At 37.6% G+C, this 22,201-nt stretch overlaps 1 long non-coding RNA gene across 1 annotated transcript in view; it reads right to left on the bottom strand.

Annotated features, from left to right (window-relative positions):
- Positions 1-21,150, bottom strand: part of LOC142861017 (uncharacterized) — a 59,968-nt gene extending 38,818 nt beyond the window's left edge. The window contains exon 1 of the long non-coding RNA XR_012918832.1: positions 21,103-21,150. This is a non-coding gene — a long non-coding RNA (uncharacterized LOC142861017). The remainder of the gene's footprint in view (positions 1-21,102) is intronic.
- Between the last annotated feature and the right edge of the window lie 1,051 nt (positions 21,151-22,201).

Genomic DNA, 22,201 nt, shown 5'->3' with positions numbered 1-22,201 from the left:
CCTGGAGAACTTATGCCCCCAGCTGCTGAGAGTGGTGCATGCCAACAGTCCCAGCATTCAGCCCTCACCAGAAATTACTCTTGGTTCGAGATAAAGAAGCCTCAAGTAAGGCTATGCCCCTTTCCCCAGAGACAGACTTCAACCAATGTCTGGTCAATATGAGAATATAAAAATCCGGCTCTCCTTGACACACCTTGGGATCGCTATGGCAGGCGAGCATAACTTCTGAGCTCACTGTGGAGGTCAGCTGTGGCATTTTTTGAAATGGTATCACAGCCCAACTTCTCCCTCTGCCCAACCCTGCTTTCTTTTCTTTCCTTCCACAGGTGTTGATCCTGAGTGCCCTACAAACAAAGTCTCTCATGCTTCATCTTCATGTCAGCATTTGCTTCTTGTGGAGATCAGCTGGGACACCTACTGCATCCAAGCGGATGCTGTATGTCAAACTGACATCACCCTTGCTTTTTGGTAGGTGTGCTCAGCACATTTTCTTCCCACTTGTAGTACTTATGTGGTTTAACCTAATAGAAGCAAATAACTCATGTCCAAAGATTCAAGCTTATCTTGCCCTGCTGTGATTTGCAACATTAAAATGGGAAGATCCCTGCCTAAATAATCATTAGATCCTCATTTGATAGTATCTGTTGATTGCTACTGTAGAAGCTAACATTGAGCGCTGATAAGTATCAGGCCAAATGCTTTGCAAGTGTTATTTCATTTAAGCCTCATAATGACCATATGAGGTAGATACTATTATCATTTCATTTTACAGTGAGGCTTACAGTAGTTAAATACCTTTCTCAAGGTTACATAGTGAAATGGCTTTCTGCTATAGGCTCTTAACACCACTATATTGCCTCACCTATGATGACAAAGAGCTATAAAGAATTCAGTAATGCATTTAAATTACTTTCTATTTTATTGACTATAAAACGCCACCTGAATTCATTTCAAATATAGCAATATATAAGTACTATTTTTATTCAGCCTGAAGACAATTTTTGGGTGCATGTGTAGCTGCAAACATCTACCCAAAACCCTGCATCTCTTATGGGGTCCTCTACTCCTGACTCAATAGGTGGTGACCTTCACCCTGAAGAATTTTCATATCCCTCTCATTCAGTGCTCCTGTTGTTTAACGTTATAGACTCTTCCTTCCTACACCTGAAAAAAATTACACATAAAATAGAAAAAAGCAGGAAAAAAAATGTTCAAAATTGGCAACTTCAAAATGCAGTAGCTCAAGGAAGGAAGTAGGAAATTTTGGTATGGCTTAGGAGATTCTAACACTTATTAGCATTATTATCCCTTGAGAGCTGTCTTGGGGAAAGAAGATAAGAACTCCAAATCTTGAGGTTTTCATTAATATCTCTAATTTGCAGAGATGTAGACTAAAAGGATAAACAGGAATATAGGAAAAAGAGTCTAGGCAAACTCTTAGGAGTAAATGCCATGCCAGATGATGAATGAGCAGGAACAAGGAAATGCCACTAGGGATATAATTTTCTGGAGTTACATTTTGTATTGAATAAATTAACTGAAGGCTTAGTGTTTTCTGCCAGAAAAATGGGATATACCTCCTATAAAGTCAAATAAAACCATAGTGCAGGATATTTGACAACATCTCGGGAGAGCAAATACTAATAAGTGTTTTAGATTTTTGTCAAAAGAAACTGCAATGTAGAGAACTGATCAACTGTTCTTCTCTGCTCATGCCTGTGCTCTAATGTAAGGGGAAAAAAGAAACGAGAGAGAAAAGAAAGAAAAACAGAAAGGAAGGGAGCGTGGAAGGAAGAGGGGAGGGAGAGAAATCTCTTTGGTATGAGCTAGTTGGGAGTGCAGGAAGCATGGGGTGGAGGGAAGGTCTTTGAATTGACTGGAGGATGGTCAAAGGTAATTTACCTATGTCATATCAGAGCAAATGGAAGATTTTGGCAGAGCTACTCATGGTAAGCACAAGTAAATGAAGAGGAATACAATTGTATTGATATAAATTTTCTATTGCAACAAAATGAAAAACCCAGTCTGGAAGAAAAGCATAATTCAAGTGAAAGAAGACTATTCTCTTTGAATGTACTGAGCTATAGAAGAAAACAATGAGAAACCACACGTAATGAAAACAAGAGCTCAGAGATGAGATGATAAACAGTATGTGATTAAAAGATAAATTACAGAGCCAATAAATGAACTATAAATATCAAGGAACAGAATAAGTTTGACTGAAAAGCAAATTATTGTTACAGAGGACAGATCTGAGTTTAGCATGTTAAATTCAGAGAAAATGAGAGAAGAGAACAAAACAGGAGAAACTGTATGGGTAAGATAAGCAAAGCAAATTCAACATTAGAAAATTTGTGTTCCTCAAGCAGAGAACCTAACAAGTAGAACAAAAAGTATATTCAAAGTTATAAGAAATTAACCTGAAGCAAAGAAATGGATATGCAGATATAAAATGTCTAGTGTGTTCAGGGAAATCCAAAAGAAAATGATCAACATAAGATATATTCTGATTGAGTTTTTGAACATCTAAAAGAAAGATTTCTTCAAATATACAGACAGAATTTTAAAGAATCACACCAAATATGAAAACCAACAAAATCAGGCCACTCTTACTCTACAGCAATATTCAATACCTGACATAATAACTTCATAAATTTTTGAGAGCTGTGGCTCAAAAGTAATTATCCAGCCAGGACTGTCATTCAAGTATAGAGGTTTCTGGCAGACATTTTTAATCATGAAAAAACTCAAGGTATAAAATACTCAAGAATCTTTCCTTGGAAAAGAAAAGAAACTATGAGATTATAATTTTTGAGTTTAGACCATTAAAATTTGAATAGGACATTTCTAATAAAGCTATTAATGAAACATGAATAGCTAGGCAATGTATATAAAGTCCAATGGGAAATAAAATATGACCCAAGAAGCTCATATCCAGACTCATATTTCTTTGAGTAGTAAAACAAATATTCTTAGACATTAAAAAATATCTCAAGGAATTCAATATCTCTGATCTTTTCTTGAAAATTTTTTGAACAGTGAAATGTAGCAAACCAAGAATTGAATCAAAAGAAAGAATTCAGAGATGGAAAGACAAAGTACTGGAAGTGAACAATAGATCCATTCAATGATAAAAAATAAGACTAAACAACTGTGGAAATTATGGCTATAGTACAGCAGTCAAGAGTTTAGACTCTGATAAAAGATTGAAATGAGTTTAAAATTTGGCTCCATTGCTTATTAATTGTGTGTTGGACAATTTACTCAACCACTCAGTTACTCAGTTTTCTCATCTGTAAGATGGGATAATAATAGCACTTACCTTAAGAGGTTCTCACAAGCATTAAATTAGATGATACATATAAAGAGCCTGAACAGACCAATAAATACAGTGTTGTAAACCAAGAATGAGTAAGGTCCAATTCTGTGGACCTAAAGTTAAAGAAGAGGAAGGAAGGAAGGGAAGGAAGGAGAAAGATTAGAAGGGAGGGAGGCAGGCAAGCAGACTTAGAATAGTGCTTGGAATCTATAGCTTTCAATCAATGTCAGCCATGGATATTTTCATATAATAATAATTATATGTTACTATTTTTTACAAAATAAATATAAATAACCAATATAAGGATGTGAGGGGAAATGGATGGAAAAAATATAAATACAAATATTTCCTGTTTTTCATAGCAGTCAAATTAAAACTGGGAATCTAGAATTCAAAGGAAATGACTATTGCATCTTATTTTTTCACAATATTTTTATTTACCTTATGAACAATCTATTGGAAACAAATATGTATATGTTTTAGGAAGAGGTAGTTATTGGAAGCTCAACTGTTCCTTTATTCTCATTTCAGTTTATCTGTTATAATAAAATAAATTTAATATATTCAATTTAAAATAGAGTATATTCCAGGATGTCATTTGATAAAAATCATTCTCATTCATTTATCTACCCATCTATTCTTCTATCTTTCTGTAGATATAAATAAATATCTGCTATTATGCTCACTTAACGCTGGTGATATTTATATCTGGGTCGTGAGATGTTTTTCTGTCCTGAGGCTTTTTAAAAATAATGATTATGTATCATTTTTATACAAATAATTAAGCTTTTATTATGTAGACATTTTTTTAAAGACCACTCAATTGAGAACAAGAAAAGGCTATTTCTTCAGAACTTGCTTCAGCATGGGAGTTAGCCACCATCACTTGCATTTGGGCAGTGATTCCAAGGTAGGCAGAAAAGTGGGAGGGCTTTATAGTGGAATAAAGGGAAGGATTTTCATATGCCCAATGTGGGGCTGTTGGCCTGGGAAAACTATAGACAGGGTAATTAGAAGTAGACTATCGTATGTACTTGGTTAAGGGTACATATTTGACTTTCTCTGGTTGGTTCTGAATTTGAAACAAGGACTAAAATTATAGAAGCTGTCAGTTATTCATCAAGACCTTGCCATTTTGGGTTGATTATCACAGGAGTTATTATTTGGTTTCCTGAGCTACTTGCTAGAGATAGTGGTCTGACGTCCTATAAGTCTGGTTTATGGGTAGTAGGCTGGCCTTCTGGGCTAGTTACTATAGATAATGGATTGGTTTCTTGGGTTGGTTGCTACATATTGTGGGTCAGAGTTCCATTTTTCCATGTCTTGCCATTGTCTGTTTGAGTATTTTATCTATCACTTAAAACAAACATAAATAAAAACAACAAAAACAAATCAAATTATGTGAATGATTCCTAAACTATTCTTGAGGTTCTGTTGAGAGGCATTAGAGATTGGGACAGTGATGGTGGAACAATTAGTCCCAATTCCCTGTTTTCTTTTTCATCTCATATATATACAGAGAGAGAGAAAGCACACTCTAAGTTTTTAGGTTATTCATTCATCTTTGGTGAAGAAAACATTCTGATTACAAAAGTTGGAAAACATTTAATTACGTCTTATTCATCTGAGCTATTCCTAGAACATATTGCAATTTGACATAGGTGGCAGTTTGACATACAGCACAGTATAGTGTGAAGCCTCTTCCTTGTCGTATGACTTGGAATAGTTGACTAAACCTCATTTTCCCCATCTCTAAAATGGGAACAATAATAAATAATAAATGATGTTAATAATTTGAATCTTAAGTATAATAAAAGGCTAATATCAGGAACAAATCTAAGCATTTTTAAGCTAAAGAACACTGTACAAATGATTATATTTTTAATTTAATGTGCTTGATGTGTTTTCTATTTCTAATTTGAATAGCTATGTTGCTATACAAAAAGCAAGAGATTTAATCTTAATACTCTGGCTATGCTTACACTAATCTTAGTGTATATTATATTTGATTTAGTCACGATGAAACCATTCCTATTTCTGACTGAAAAACGCAAGTTAAAATAGCTTTGATTCTTACCCAAACTAGATGCTGATTTTATCTACAGATAGTTTTTCTTCAAAATAACTTATTTCTCCTATTTTCTTTCACATCAGATATAATTTCAAGCCCATACTACAACTCATCAAATTTCTTCCTTCATTTATTTGGGAGTTACATTCTAGAGTTAATTTATCTTCACTTACAGGCAGCCCCAGAAAATATATAAAAGTTGAAGCCAGCTATAAATATTTTATTTATTTCTATTATACATAAGCCATAACCCAATCTATCAGATTAGTGCATTACAGTGATTAATACATGGAGTTTAAGGTTAAACAGACCCAAACTCTGATTTTGCTCTTCATTCTTTTGTATGACCTTGGAGCTGTTACCTACTTAGCTGATATTAGTCTCAGTTTTTTAAATCCCTAAAATGGGGGATAATAATACCCTTTGCTTGGCTAATGTCATTAGAGGTGTCTAGTCCAACTAACAAACGCTACACTGTTTCCTCTGTAATTACACGATGTAGTTGCTCTGAGAAAAAGGTTACTGTGTCTCCCCCATCAATTAAGACCATCAGTCACACTTGATTAATTCAGTGCATTTCAGTGCACTGAGCAGCTGGTGCATTACAAAGGGTGCACCTATATACCAAGGGGACATGCTGCATTGAGTGACAGTAAAATAAATCGATCAGTAGACTGTCAATACTTGAAGGCATTGTTATCCAATCAAATGTCTGTTATTACCAAACAGAGCACTGGACTCTGAAAATCTAAGAACATTTTTTCTTTTTCTTTTTTTTGTTTATTGCTTCGAAACCTAGAATTAGATTCAAATCATTATTTTTTGTTTTAAAAATGACCACACCTGATTATGAGTGATTTTCTTTCCTTTCCTACATGATTCTCTATTCCAAAAATTATGCAATGAGCACGTTTTACTTTTATGTATTAAAATAGCATCAAAGAGAAAACAGAAAATGTCACCACACTGAGTTTCATGACACATAAACTTTTGTATCTAGATTGCTACTCTCTACAAAACAGAGCCACATTTTACAAACAATAACAGGCTCCCTTTGTCCTGAGGTAGGAAAGTGGGGAAGAGCTGGGCAGAAATAACTTGCCACAAAATGTTCTTGAGAATCAGAGTTGCAAACAAGTACTTAGGTGAGGCAAAGTTATCCGCAAATCAAAATACCACATGCAAGTCACTTTATTTTTCTTTATTATAAATGAATTCAAATATTCTGTGCTTCCCATAACTTCTCACATTGGCCATTTTTTTTTTTGTAATGACTATATTATATAATTGATTGCTACTTGTAATCAAGGAAAAAGTTCTTCTCCATCTATCTGTGTTGCTTATCAAGAGCCCCACTGGGTACTGCTGTGATTGAGTTTCAATTTTTAAAAAAAATGGCTGACATTGACATTTTAGGTTATCTGCTCACTTCAAAATAACTCCCTTTCTTTTATGACTTCTACTCTCATTTGTCCAACCTCCTTCTTCCTTGTTTTCTCTCCCACAATTTGATACTGATTCATAGGAAGCCAGATACTTTGTTGATGTAAACTGAGAAGATGTAAACTCTGGGTCAGTGTGATGGCATAGTCCACTGTGAAATCAAGTGTAGGGGTGGGGAGAGAAAGAGAAAGAAATTGAGCATGTGGTTCTCTGGGTTCCCGACGATTGTTTGGCAGTCCCTGACGCCAGTCCCTTCTAAGGTCTCTTTTTCATCTTTCTCTCAGTCTCTTGATTGCCACTGCAATTGCCCTACTCTCCCTTGTTGTGGCTCAAACTAACCTTATTCATCAGGATTTCAATTCTTTCATTTACTCTTCCTTCATTTGTCCTTGGCTCTTACTTTCTTGGGATTGTGATATTTGACTTCTACTTTCAGTTTTTCAGAAAAATTATGGAAAAAAAAATTATGGAATTCCTTATGGAATGCGTCATGAAAGAATGTCTCACACATTTACCTTAAAAACCAACCCCTACTCCTTGCCCCGTTTCCCGGGACTGAACTAGGAACTAAACTTTGATTCTCTACCAACTCGTGGCAGGTGTCCTCTCAATCCAGGAGAGTCTTCAGAAAATTACAGGAGATCACTTTTCCTCATGAGTGTTGATCATTAGTATTGGTTTTCCTAAGAGGAAGCCTATTGGGACCTGCACATAACTGGAAACTTCAATGGCTTGACCTTCTCCAAAACCCCTTATATCTTAGAATTTCCAAAGGAACATGCAGGAGAAGCCCACATTGGGGTCCCTTGCTACATATTTAAAAAAAAATTCCATCTGTTCCATTTGGCAAGTGTTAACTTCCAGATGGGCTTCACTTAAATCTGCCATTCCTCTCCCCCCCATTTAAGTCTCAATGGATACCATATGCCTTCTGAAAGAGAGGTAGCAGTTTCCTTGCCTAAACCATTTTTTGCCACTGGACCTAAGATTTTTCATCTGTTAAATTAGGAGGTTGGACCAGATATTCTCTATGAACTCTCTTTACTTCATAATTCTAAGAATTTCTTTCTATAGAAAAGACCAGTCAAGAGAAATGCTTCATATATTCTACTTTTAAGGGACGTAGAAAAAATTTAAATCATTATATGTTTTTAAAAATATCATTGTATGTATATCTATAATCATACATATTTTTCAGGTCTGAAAATAGAAAATTAGTTTATTTAGTGAAGTCTTAAAGTTTTGGAATTTTTTTTTTCTTTTTTTGAGACAGAGTCTTGCTCTGTCACCCAGGCTAGAGTGCCATGGCATCAGGCTAGCTCACAGTAACCTCAAAATCCTGGGCTTAAGTGATCCTCTTGCCTCAGCCTCCCAAGTAGCTAGAATTACAGGCAAATGCCACCATGCCCAGCTAATTTTTTATATTTTTAGTAGGAATCAGGGTCTCACTCTTGCTCAGGGCTCAGGCTGGTCTTGAACTCCTGAGCTCAAGAGATCCTCCTGCCTCGGCCTCCCAAGGTGCTAGGATTACAGGTGTGAGCCACTGGGCTAGCCTCAGATTTGGATTTGATATCCAGTTCTATTATTTACTTTCTGCAAAATTGGCCATATTACTTCACCTCTTTTGATTGATACATCTATAAAATAGGACAAATGATACTAAGCTTATAGGATATTTGGAAAATTCATGAGAAAACATATATAAAGCACCTAATAGAGTGCATGATGGATATAGTAAGCATTATAATGATTACAATAATAGTGATACTGCTTACAGTTTATAAAAATTCCAAATACTGTTAATATTTTTTGTAAGGTCCCACAGCGTAGCTCGTTGTACAAATGTTTGCACTGCATTATTCGGAAGGATCATCTTGATGCTACACAATGAGTGGAGAGAGAGGGCTGACCTCCCTAAAACTTTTCCATATCTCTCCTTCCATGTCTATCTTCATATTCAGAAAAAGGAAATGAAAGTATTAGAATGTCAAAGAGAAAATAATACAGGTTTTTTTTTCTTTTTATCAGTTTACATATGCAGCATTCTTTCAAAATTAAAGTAAGAGTCAGCATTTCAATATACGTTTTTGATTTCTAATGACCTCATGGCAGAAATAATGTTCTCTGTTCATGAAGAAAAGTGTCAATCCTAATAAGATTATGCTTATCTCTCTAGGTCAGTTTTATATTAACTCCTTGTGGCCGCAAATAAAACAAGATTTTTAACAATGAGGTTCACATTAAGAAAAACCTATTTCCCTGATTATTTTCATGAACTGGCTGGAAGTAAAATATTCATTCTTTTTAATATTACTTTAACAGATTATCATTTACTTCATGATCAATGAAACTATTAAAACTATTAAACCATTAAGTGTCATTGGCTGACTTCCTTGGGAAGAACTGTTTTTATTGAGGTCCACTTAGCAAAACAGAAACCATTCTCAGTCTCATAAGCAGAAGAAATTGATTTCAGGAACTGGTTACCAGGTGATGAAAGAGCTTAAAAAGGAATTAGGAGGCAACGAAGCAACCCATAGATTAGCAACTGCAGGAAATTATGACCACTTATAGTGCTGTTATAACTGGGTCCCAGGAAACAGACCCAACCACTGAGTCAGAACAACAGAGGCGGTTGCCATGAGAGAGCTAAAATCCCAGAGGAGATTTAGTAGCTGCTGAGATGCCATAGGGGTGGCAAGGGTAAGAGGCTCCCTTTTTCCTGCCACCCTGCAACCTATCCCCACTGTCTTCACTGGCCAAACCTACCATCCTAGGAAAACGCAGTTCTCTGAAAAACAGAGTACACTAGAGAAAGAGCTGGGAATGGATCTGAGAACAAAAAGGAATTTAGTTGAGCCCTTGTTAAGCTAAAGTTGCAAGTTCCTGGAAGAAAAGATCTGCATCTGGTTTTCTGAGTATACACCCACCACTAACTCAGCACCATGTACAAGGGTATATTTAATATTTATTCACTAAGTGAATCAGTGTGTCAGTTAGTTGCATTAGACACCTTGTAGGTCTGCTCAACCACTTCTGCCTCTAGAGCCCTTAGCCACTTGTTTTATCCCAACTCCCACTGCAACAGGCGGAAGTGGGCACGATCCAACAATGTGTCTTGTCTCCTACCCCCATTCCATAGGAACCCATTCAGTGCCTACATGTGCACAACCTGTGAATTAAGGCTCCATGGGAGATTGCAACTGGCAGTTATATTTGTCTCTATTCTCCCACTGCTGGAGTATCCCGAAGTGCTGTTGCTTATAAGCCCTCCAGAAAATGATCCCCTAATATCAAGCAATCAGTTGACCTAGCTACCAAAAGGTGGCGTCCTTGGTAACACACCCTCTTAATTGTGCTTCCTCTTTTCTTGCCTTGTTCCCTCTTTCCATCCCTTCTGCTTTCCAGGGATGAGTCTCCCTCCTTGGGTAGTAGCACATACATTTTTGTGTCAGGCTTTGCTTCCTGGGAGAACCCAGGCTGAGGCACTGGTAAAACTGAAAAACACAGAGTTTAAAAGTCAAGAGCTATGAGTTCAAATGTGAGCACTACCTTGAACTAGCTGTACGACCTTTAATGAATTCTTATCCACTCAAGACCCAGATTTTTTTTTTATTGAACAGGGTCTTTGAGGCAAGCATGGTGCTAGGGGTTAATCAATAATTTTGAAATGAATGTAGTGTTGGCTCTCAAGGAATTTACATAATAAAGAACAACAGAGATGTAAGTGAATGATAATGTCCTTATCTGTAAGGTAAGAATGTCTTCTCTAACTCAACAAGCCAGTGATTCAAGATTAAGATGAGGACTGAAAGGTGGCCTTATTAATAAACTATCAAACAGAAAGTAAAAGAAACTCAAAGCACATGATTGCAATCTGAAGAAAAAACTCACAGTACAACTGCCCTCTGTTTTGTTTGATTAAACACCTGGGTCTCAATTTGTATCTCTAAGAGTTTGTCTGGAAGAACAGACAGCAGGGCTGTGAACTCCCCACTCCAGATCTTGCCAGACCACATTTCAAGGACCCTGATAAGACAGTCTCACAGAGAAAAGAAAGAAAATGGAACAGCAAACATGGCCACTCCACACCCACTCCTGTTATCAGTCTGCAGTAAGGAAAAAAGGTTTTTTACCCTTTAAAAGCACTGAGCACTTTTCCTCAGAGGCCCAGCACTTCCACATCTTCCTTCCTGTGCTGTGGCCTCCCCCTCCTTCTCCTCCTTTTCTTTCTTTCTTTCTCTATCCCCCCTTCCCCTCTCTCTACTCTTTCTCTTTCTCCCACTCTTCCCTTTCTCTCTTTCTCTCTCTCTATATATGTATCTCCTTCTAAGAAAGTAGAATAAAATTTTTATTTCTTTATCTCCTAATCTTTGTATTGAGAAATCTTTCTCTGCCTGCATATGAATTCACATCCTCACAGGGCCATTTCATAAGTGTCTCAAATGTTTACCCTCAAAGATCTGATATTTCTACCCTAAGCTGAACACTATCATTATATAGACTAGCTTGAATTCTGAACAATTGCCCCTAAAATATATTTCTCTTATACTGTTTAAAAATAAGAAAATTCAAAGTTGTATCTAAAACAACTACACTTTTGGCAATTCATCCTAATAATATAATCAGGGATATGTGCAAAGGATATGTGTATGGACATGGATGTTTATAACGGTATGTTTTGTAAATAAAAGACATTGGAAACAATATAAATTTCCAACATAGGCTAAATAAATTATGGAACATCCTTGTGATAGAATATTAATTAATCTCTAAAATTAATATAGATGTTTATTTGTGGCATAGAAAAAATGTTGGAGAGAATTTTAAGTGGAAAAAATTCATATTTTAAACCAATAGGTAAAATATCCTATCTCTGTAAAAAATTACACATAAATACACAAATCTAGAAAAAAATGTTAGCATTAGTTGCCTCTGGATGGTTGTTTAACTATATATTCTATCTTACTTCTATAAAGATATATTTTGGAGCACAAAGGCACAATAAAACTTAAAGAAGTCAAAGTAATCTAACAATTAATTTTCCTGCTCAGGCACCACTATAAGGGAAGCCACAAATTATCATTTTTTATACCATCTGCCTTCTTCTGTTAATCTATTCCAAATACTAGTAATATGAAATAATTTCTCCACATTAAAAAAGCAGATTCATAAACAAAAGAGAAATTCTCTTCTGTATTATTTCACATTAAACCCCATTTTTACGAGGGATGTTTACAGCTTAAGAATTTTTATGTCCTTTAGAGCTCAATAAATTGGCATTCACCCTGAAGAGTAAATTAGCTTTCAGTGAATTATAACCTGGCGTAGAAGAAGGGCAAAAACTAGTATAGTATTAAGAAAGCATTTTGAAATCCAAGAGTCTGAGTTTCAAATCCTACCCCTTCACCGACCAGCTATGTGGACTTGTACCTCGGTTTCTTCAGATGAAAAATGGAAATAATAAGACCTGCCAAACAATTTGTGAGCTAAAATGGAATAATCTGGGAAAGGCCTGGCACAGAGCCTGGTGCAGAGAGGTGCTATTGATAAAAGTTAGTTCCTTTCCACCTTCTATCACCCCCAAATCTATAAAGAAATTGCTAGAAATAAAAGGGAGGCATAGATTGTGCATTAGAATCTATTCTACTTTCCTAGTTCCCTGAGTCTTTTTAACATTTTAACATATGAGGGAAATAAAAAAAAAGGATTTTAAGAAAATGCTAAAATACCACTGGAAAACTGAAATGTCTCTATACTCACAAATATTGCAGTTATCCAAATTTATTTTTGAGAGGCACTGATTTAAAACAAATCTTTGCTTTTTACAAATTGAAACAGATTATTCATACATTTTTCATTTAGGAAAGGGAAAATATCTTTCATAAGAGCAATTTTACTATGATGTACTATTTTGTGTCTGAAAATTCATTTTTGGAATTTTTCATATTGCTGCTAAAGTACGCAGTTAAATGATTCTCAGTCCACTATGATGCATCAAATTCTACCAAAACGAATCTCTTAAGTGTAAAAATTAAATCTCTTTGCTGTCATGTTCCTACCATTATACTTTTTGGCACATTAAGAAATAAAAATAAAAAAGGAAAGCTACTTTTTTTTCAAAACAAGTTCAAAATGCCCCAAAGAACTGAATTTGTTCTTATCATAATTTCTTATGTAAATTGGCCATTTATCCAGAGAAAACAAGCCTTTGGGTAGGCATTGGATTAGATATTGATAGGAATACAGATACAGATATACTCTAAATTTGCTATCTCAGGAAGTCTTAAGGAATTTTTTCCTCTCAATAGGCTGATGTAACTATAGTCTGATATTTCTGTTGTTTCTTTAGAGTAACAAAATAGCTCTTTCTCCTGGTCTAGAACCATATCCATAGGGAAACTTTAACTTCTGGTTGGAGAAACAATGTAGAGAGCTGGGAGGAGAGGCAGGGACAAGAAGCGGCTCACTATAAGGACAAAAGTAAAACAAAGATGAGATATATCTTGAGTTGATCTATACCTTTCCAGAAACACAAGACATCTAATGAAAGGGCAATGTGCCCCATTCTCTCCCTGGACCCAAAGGGGCTGAAACTGGGCTAATAAATAGCAACACACACTACTTGGTGCCCAGACCAGGTTTATAACTCATAAACATCCCAAGGTTCTTACAGAGAGGCCTCTGAGGGGAATTGTATGGTTAGGCTGAGAGAAACAGAACTGGGTATGGTATTGGATCATGTTCCTTGGCGTACAGGCTATCTTTTTTTTCCTCAGCCTTTAGAAAAATCACACATTTAAAAGTAAATTTCATATTTCCTCATTTTTCTCATGTAAGGATTATTTTGGAATGATCAAGCTTCAAAGCATCAATCCTATTTCCATTCTTAATTATAAGTTTCAAAGCACCTTAAAGAAAGAACTTAACTGTTTAGACATCTTCAGCTTACCACAAGGTAAGCTACCAAAAGAGTTAAACCATTTCACTTCCTCAGCAGAACAGCATTTTTGGGTTTCTGACCTGGAGAAAACCAAAAGCAAGTAAGAGAAGGTAGAAAAGAGAGTGACAGTCATGGTTCCTGAGCACAATTACCTATCACACAAAGCAAGCTGGGAGTGAAGGAGAGTCGAGGGGTCGAGGAACAGAGTGAGCAGGAACATGGGTCAGAATATGGATAAAACAACAACTTATGACCACATCCACAGAGTGACATGGCAAAGCCAGTTCAGCTCCAGACAAACACAGAAAACACATTTGTTTTCACAGAAGGTGGTGAAGGCTTAGCTGTGACAATGCACATACAAGCTTTATAAACAGTAGAGACACCAGACCCATCTGGGTCACTCAGAGACATCTATGTGAAAACAATGCAAGACAGGGAAGGCATGGGAGGCTGGAATTCACACTGGCAGAATGCAAACAAGAAAGTAGTCACCTTTTGTCTATCTGCAGTAGAAGGCAGGGTACCTCTTGTCGGCTGAGTAGAGGGAGGGCACCTCTTGGCTAGCTGAAGGAAAGGACAAGGTTTCACCCCAGTTTCCACAGTCCTGAGGAAAATGGAAGAAGCTCCAAGACAACAACTGAAGGGAGTAGGACAGCAAACACCTCCCTTTCCCTTCATAAAAGACCAGCAACAGGCTTGCTTAGGTGTCTCTAAAATTCATTCCACAGTACACCTCACAATTCCTCCATTTCTTTGGAACAGTTACTCTATGCTCTTTTCTCTTGCTCAGCATTTCAACTTCCTACTTCAATCCTTTTACTACTGATCCCTAGCCCTGGAGGTCCATGCTTCTTGACAACTCTGCCTCCATGGTACTGCCTGTCAAATGCAGTTTCCACCCTCCAGAGCCAGTGGAAGGGACCCTTAAGCATCCCTCCAGGCTCGGGTCTTCAGGATTGACTCAGTCCTCTGTCGATCATCCCTGCCCCCACATAAGCCCCTTCTATAATACAAGTAGGATTGGCCAGTGGGCAGTCTTTCCATGATGTCCTTCAAGTGTGTGTGCTTTAAACCTTTGAATGGGAATAGCCAAGATTCATATCCCTACTCTACTGATTAGTGGGGTTAAGGTGGCCTCCTAGACATCTAGATATCTCTCAACTCTTTTCTCTACTCTCTTCCCCACTGTGTAGTTCAAGCTCCATAATACCTTACTTCATTAGTCCATCAGCTTCCTCTCTCTCTCTTCCCTTCTTCCAGTCTTACACTGCACTTCCACAAATCTATTTTACACAATATGATAATTTTCCTGAAATAAAACCCAACCACATCTTTGCTGTGCCAAGAATTCATCAATGACTTCCCCTGCTGTCATGATAAAGGGTACATACACACACCTTAATAACTCCATTCTCTTCATGGTCCCTGACTATTCCTCTAGCACCTTCTTCCTCTGCTCTTCCTCACCTCTGCACTGTGAGCTCCAGCCACAGCAAACCGTTGCCAGTGATCTGGACACTCCTGGAGCTCTGTAGCTTCTGTGTCTTCACATATGCCAGACCTTTCCTCCTTTTCTCCTCCCCTTTATTCTCCTACCATTAGCTATCTAACATATACTCAGCCTTTTGGTTTCAGCTTCCTCCAGAAAACTGAGCCTGCTCCCACAAAATTGGGTCAGGTGGCCCTTTCTATGCTCTCACAGCATTTTCTTCTTGCTTCTTTTATGAACTTAACTGCATTATATATTGATCAATCAGCCACCTATTTTCCCAGATCCCCATTAAACTCTAAGCTCCATGAAGTCAATAATCACTTCTGTCTGGCATGAGGCAGACAATTAATACGTTTTTGTAGAAGAAACAAAGAAAGGAGGAAAAGGAGGAAGATTGCCTGGTTGTGTTGATTTTACTTCTAGAAGCAATTGGGTTACTTATAATATTTTCCTTCTCAAGTTGAAGAACAGGGCTGATGCTACTACTGGTAAGACTGACACAGTGGACATACACCCCAGTCAACTGTGGCTCCTTCACAATGCTGTCCAGGGAAAGTCCTTTACAACATCAAAGTTTAGGAGCCCTGTCATATGTCTGCTTTCACCCAGAGGGATGGAACATAGTGAACACAATGTCATCTAAATGTTATTATTCCAGAAATCTGAGAATAAAAATGGGGTGGTGCCACAGTGGGAGGGTGTCAGGTTGGATATGCACTCATCTGCTTCCCAGGATTTATCTGACACATGATGCATTCTGATATGTGTTACACAGTGCAGGGATAATAAGATTCAAAGCCAGAAGAAGACATGGAATCACTAAACACCTGGTCTAATTAGAGGAGAGAAAACATCCAAGGATGTCTCTCAGAGGATGGTACATTTACAAGTCACAGAAAGGAGGAGGAAACAGATAAAGAAACCAAGAAGATGTCAGAGTGGTAGGAGATGAACCAGGAGAGAATGAAATTCTAGAAGCCAAGAGAAGAAAGTGTTCAAGTATTTCAAGAAAGGAACAATCAGTTATGGCAATTGTCACCTAGAGATCAAGGACAATGAAGATGAAGAATTGATTCTGGATTTGTCAGTGTAGAGGTCCTCATTGATCCTGACAAGAGAAGTTTTAGTGGAATGGTAAAGAGGAAATCCTGATTGGAATTGGAGGTAGCATATATATGCATAATATGATTATGGTATGATTATAAAGGTCTAGCATTATAAGATGGTAAAAATAAGGAAATAATCATTTGTAAGGAAGGGGAAAACTAAGGTGGGAAAAAATCCGTGAACTTGAGGAAAATTTCCAAAGGGTAAAGAACAGAGAAGGGAATTCCATTGACCTCAGCCTGTTTGGCAGTATCACACCTGGCCTCTGAGAAAACTTACATCCATCTCACCACTGTGGGATAATTCTTAGGTTCATAAGCCAACCTGCTAGGCCTAGTCAGAGCTGTTTCTGGGTCCAGGTTCTCATGGCTGACCTCATCTGATATTTCTGTCCAACTCCTTTCCTAAGATTCCCCCCTGCCTTACCACCACTCTCGTACTGCCCCTTTTATGACTCCCAAACTTTCCTAGTTGAGGCAAATGTGTCCTCTCCCTCAGCTGACTTGTTTTCACCCTTGACTGACCTGGGCTTAGTTCTAGAGAATCTGATTCAGTCCCAACCAAGACTGGCCCTTAGGTTATGTTTGTCTTGCTCTCAGGTCAAGTCACAGCCTGGATCCAAATACTTAAGGTATGGCATAATGAAAAGAGTCCTGAATTTGAAGTCAAAGAGATGGGGGTTCAAGCCACCACTTTGGCACTTAACTATGTGATTAGAAGCAAGTTTTTAACCTCACTGAATTTCAGGTCCCTTGTCTACAAAACTGAGATAATAATTCTTACCCTTTGGGAATTTTAAGAATTGAATGAGATAACATACATGTTAGGATTGGTTAAAAAAAAAAAAAGCCTCACCTTTATAGTAACTGGTAATAGAATTACATTGTATTATAGAAAGAAGACTGCTATATTGAGATGATGGCTCTAGATTAAGTTATGGTGCCCAGAGTTCCAGCAAAGGCCTGATGCTGGTACAAAAGAGAGACGAGGTGGGAGGTGGGGTGGCAGGGTAGATCCAGGAGCTTCTGAATGTGTGCTTTTCAAGTGCAGTATAACTACTTTCTCCAGACAGATAAGTTTACAGGGTGATTTAATTTCTCATGGAAACTTGTGAAGGTCTAAACTTTGCAAATCTTTGAAAATAGGGTTGAAACAGAGTTAGACTATGAGACCATGGAGAACACCTGGCAGCTGGTTACATTTATAAATGCCAAGAACCCACTAGGCACTCCATAAATATTAGGTTTTCAATTCCCCCATCTCTCCAGCTTGCTTATTGTATACCGTCCACCAGCAGCAGGAGGGCTCCTGAGTGAGAGTGTAACTGATAGTGTAGGCTCTGGGGTCACACCACCTGAGTCATATCCTGGCTTTACCTCTTAATTTGTGACCTTGGGCAAGTTACTTAACAGTGATGGACCTTGATTTCTTTACCTGCATAATGACAATAATAATAGTACCCATAACACAAAGCATTTTTTAATGGTGATAGCATTTACCATAGTTGACAAAGGATTAAATGGGGTCATGTATGAGAAGCAAATAGGCAAGATTCTGGTATAAGTGCTTATTATTTCCAACTAATATCATTATACCTAACATCACATTTGCCAAAGTACTATGTGAAAATTCACTCAGAGCAAGTCATGTGAATCAGTCTTAAGAACAATCCATATAGAATTCACTGAAGCACAAGTAACTAGGGAGGGAATGACTAAATAGGGCACACTTTAATAAAAATTTCATTTAACTTTGGGGTGTTGTTTTTTAAATTGTTTTCTCAACTTCCTCAGAAAATGAAGCTCATTTTCAATTTCTCATGGGTCACCTCAAGAAGTACAAGCTCTGGCTTCAAGATGTCACTCTCTTTCATGATATGATGCAATTTGCTGAACTAAAGCAATCTTGAGTGAGTCACTGAAAAAACAATGCATCATCCAGGCAATTTTATCTTTTTAAGAAGGAGGCAGAAAGGCATACCATTTCTCTCTGAGCTCCTCAAGTTGTAGCTGAGAATAAAAGCAACTTAAAAAAAAAAAAAAAAGCCCACCTGCTTCTCTCTGTATCAACACTTCTCACTCTAGTGAAGACAGAAAAACTAAGAATGTAGATTCCGATCCTGTCACTTGCTAATTATGTGACCTTTCACAATCGACTTAACTGTTGTGTGGCAGGAATGGCTGCTGCCCATCAAAGATTTATTCTTTTTCCATAGGGTAGAGCTGTTGTTGGGAAGAGGCTGCACAGCCAGTGACTGCATTTTCAAGACTCTATTAAATCTAGAAAGGGCCATGTGAATGAGTTCTGGCTAAAAGAATGTGGGTAAATTTGATAAATGCCACTCCATGTCCTGGCCCATAAAATCACCCACATAATTCTCTATGCAATACTCACCCATCCTCAGGCTGGATATTGATGCCCAGGGCCTCCACAGAATCTATGTGTTGAAGATGGTGGAAAATCTCTCAGCCTAGATCCCTGAATGACTACGTGGTTCACCTGCCCACCACCACTACCACACCCACCAAAACCTTCTTTCCCTGACATTAAACCTTACAAGTATGATTAAAAATAAATAAATAAATAAAAACCAAAAAACACCTTCTATTGGAAGAAACCATTAAGATTTCAGGGTTAGTTTATCTGTTATAGTATTTAGTACTACCTTAACTAATACACATTTCAAGCCTCTACTTCTTCATTTGTAAAATAAGAAAAAAATTAGTAGTTACTCACAGTTGGGATAACTAAATAAGATGAGCCAGGTAAAGCACTTAGCACAGTGCCTGGAGCCTAGTTAGTACTCAGAAAATACTAGATACCATATTTACTAAGACAGACATTTTTCCTTTTACTACTTATAAAACTGATGTATATAATTTCTTTACTACCAGCTACCTTTAGAATATCCACAATCATAGGATTGTGATTCTTAGCATTGAAAAATAATATTTGGTGCTATTATTGCTACTTTTATTATTAATTATCTGAATTTTTTACCAGGTTTATCATATAAATCATCTCTCTCCTCTTTTTCCACTCTATCTCTCTAGTAACCATCTGTGCCTTTTTACAGCAATGTTAACCCATGTCATCCACCCTTAAGAAGAACTTTTTGTTTGTGAACCAAAGAAGTGGTAAGATATACAAGCCTGCTGCAAGCAATTGTCTCAGACCAGCATACTACCTTCAGCAAGTCTTTTGAGTTATTTAAAAACGCCACACAAGAGATGCTACCTGAGATACTGTTTGTCATTATTTATTAAATGTCAACATATTCTTTAGTGGAAGGCCGGCTGTACAGGAGGAAAGGTGAGTGAGCAAGTCTTTTAGTCCCTGCCTGCTCCTGGCCCTGCCCTGGCCAATTGTGGGTACTGAAGCCTGTCACCTGCAGCCAATGCCTCTCCTTTTCTGAACAAATGAGAACCGGACCAGTATTATGATGGGAGATTCTCTACTATCCATGATGCAGGTAAATGTAAGGCTAGAATACATCTGCTTCCCTGAGCTGAGTGTGCAGATGCCACTGTTTGAACACTGGGCTGTCTTCCAGGCCGACTTCGCTGTTAAACCCCTCCACAGATACCCAAACAGAACAGCCGGATTTATGTACACCCTCTCCAACACCATCCCACTTCTCTTTCTGGTTTGCAGCATGCTTTTCCTGAAGCTCTAAAACACAATGATCAATAGTATCATCATTATCATCATCATATAGTAAGAATAATATAATAACTACCCTACTGAGCATCTTCTATGCATCAGACATTAACTGCTTTACACACATTATCTTTTAAAAAATATTCATAACAAATCTGAAACATCAGCATTTTATGAGCATTTTAGAGATGTGGGAACTGAGGCTCCAAGTAGTTAAGTAATTTGATAATAATAAATAAAGCTAGAATCCCAAACCAACCCTGATTTTAAAATGTTAGTGTTTTGCTTTCAGCTGGCCACCTCTTACCAGGCCGTGTCCTTGAATCTCTACGTATTTCCTACCCATAAGGGTGGATTGCGTCTTTCCACAGTTGATTAGCTTTGGCTCTGCATTAACCCAAATGGGCTGCCTTGCCTCCTTGCACTGAAACTGCTCAAGGACTCCAACCTCCTTGATTGGAATCCATGGATGCTGACCAACCCCTAGGGACACCATGAACACCCTAATGCCCCTTAGACTTGGACACTTGAGCAGATGACGCTTTCAGGAAGAAAGAGGTAGACAACTTCACCACCACATTGGTTCCCTAAACCCTGGCCTCACTCCCAACTCATTCCTCCCTATTGATCCCCTAATGTGATAGCCCTGCCTCACAAACACTGATAAAACCTACAAACAAAATAGATATCTGCAACATTATAGCTCCTTATAAATCAATTAATAAAGTCCTAAAAACTTGATTACATGTTTCTTTAAGTGTTCCTTTTACAGTTTGCTGACTCCTCAACTCAGAGATGGTATGTGGATTTTTTTAACGCTAAAGATAAGGGCCACAATCAATAAGGATCATTTTGTAGTAGAGCTAAGTAAAAGATGTAGGAAATTAATGATAAAAATAAGCAAGTGACCCCTAATCCCCATTTAGTTCTGAATAGTATTCACAAATCCAATGCCAGATTAAATAGTCTCTTTAAAGCATCTAAAACAAATTATAAGGTATTAGATGCCACATTGCATCTGTCCAATGCTACAGGGTTCTCTTAAGGACATGTTCCTGGCTCACCTGAGTTGTGGGGCCATGCAGAGGGGAACACCATGGCAACCAATCAAGAGTAATTGTGATAAAAGCAGTGTAATAGAGTGGAGAATCACCCAGACTCCGGAATGAGGCTCGCTGTGCTCTGCCACCTGCTAGCCATGTGACCTTGGGCAGGCTACTTACCCTCACTACACCTGAGTTTCCTAGCCTGTAAATGGTGGTCCATAATTGCATCTGTCTCAAAGCAGATTCATGAGGAATAACTGAATGTAAATCGGTTTTGACAGAACCTAATATGCACTAAGTACTCAATAACTGTTAGCTATTACAGTGAGCCTCTTTCCCACACTGGTCTTTAATAGGTCCACCCCCACACTCTGTCTACCTGCCCATTTGAAACTCATATCATTTTTCCTATTTATTTTCACCTGCTCCACTGCCCATTTATGATTTACTAAATTATCACTCTGCATTCTTGGCTTCACTTCCCAGTTTACTGTCTGTGTTTTCCATTTTTGCTTACCATTATCTGTTTGATAACATGTTAAAGGTGACTTGCATCACCTAAGCATCCCTCCTCACGCCTCACTCCATGGAGCAGTGGCCCTAATCATGCACAGACATACCTTGGTGCCTAGGCCAGATAGTAATCTTAATTTGCTACAATGCTTTTCATATTCCTTACCTCTTCCCAAGGATCTATTTCTTTATATGTTTGCCCTTTGGTTTTCTGTGTCAGGTTGCTTAATTTTTTTTATATCACTTTCTTACTTGCTATAGGTGCTTTCTAATCAAGATTCTCTAGTGTTTGGTTTATATGCCTCTCTCTTTGTTCCAAAAATCCCAGAAACTTGATCTCCTATTTAAGAGTCTCCACTATCAAAGCAGCAATGGAAGGTTACAGGAACTGAACAGCCATTGATCTTTCACCCTATCAGCCGATCAATTGTTTATTGGAGGACTTCTTTTTAGAGCAATTTCTTATACTTGTCGATCCTTATGAGATCTCTCCTTATTTTCTGGTCCATGTTTATCCCCAGTGCCACCATCTCACCCCTCTCTCTAAAAGTCATGAAGTCCCTCCAAATGAACATAGATCCATATTAAGTTTTTGAAGTTGATA

This window comes from Microcebus murinus, chromosome 4 (assembly GCF_040939455.1).
Source record: "Microcebus murinus isolate Inina chromosome 4, M.murinus_Inina_mat1.0, whole genome shotgun sequence".
Lineage (NCBI taxonomy): Eukaryota > Metazoa > Chordata > Mammalia > Primates > Cheirogaleidae > Microcebus > Microcebus murinus.
This window is presented reverse-complemented; position numbering and strand designations above follow the sequence as displayed.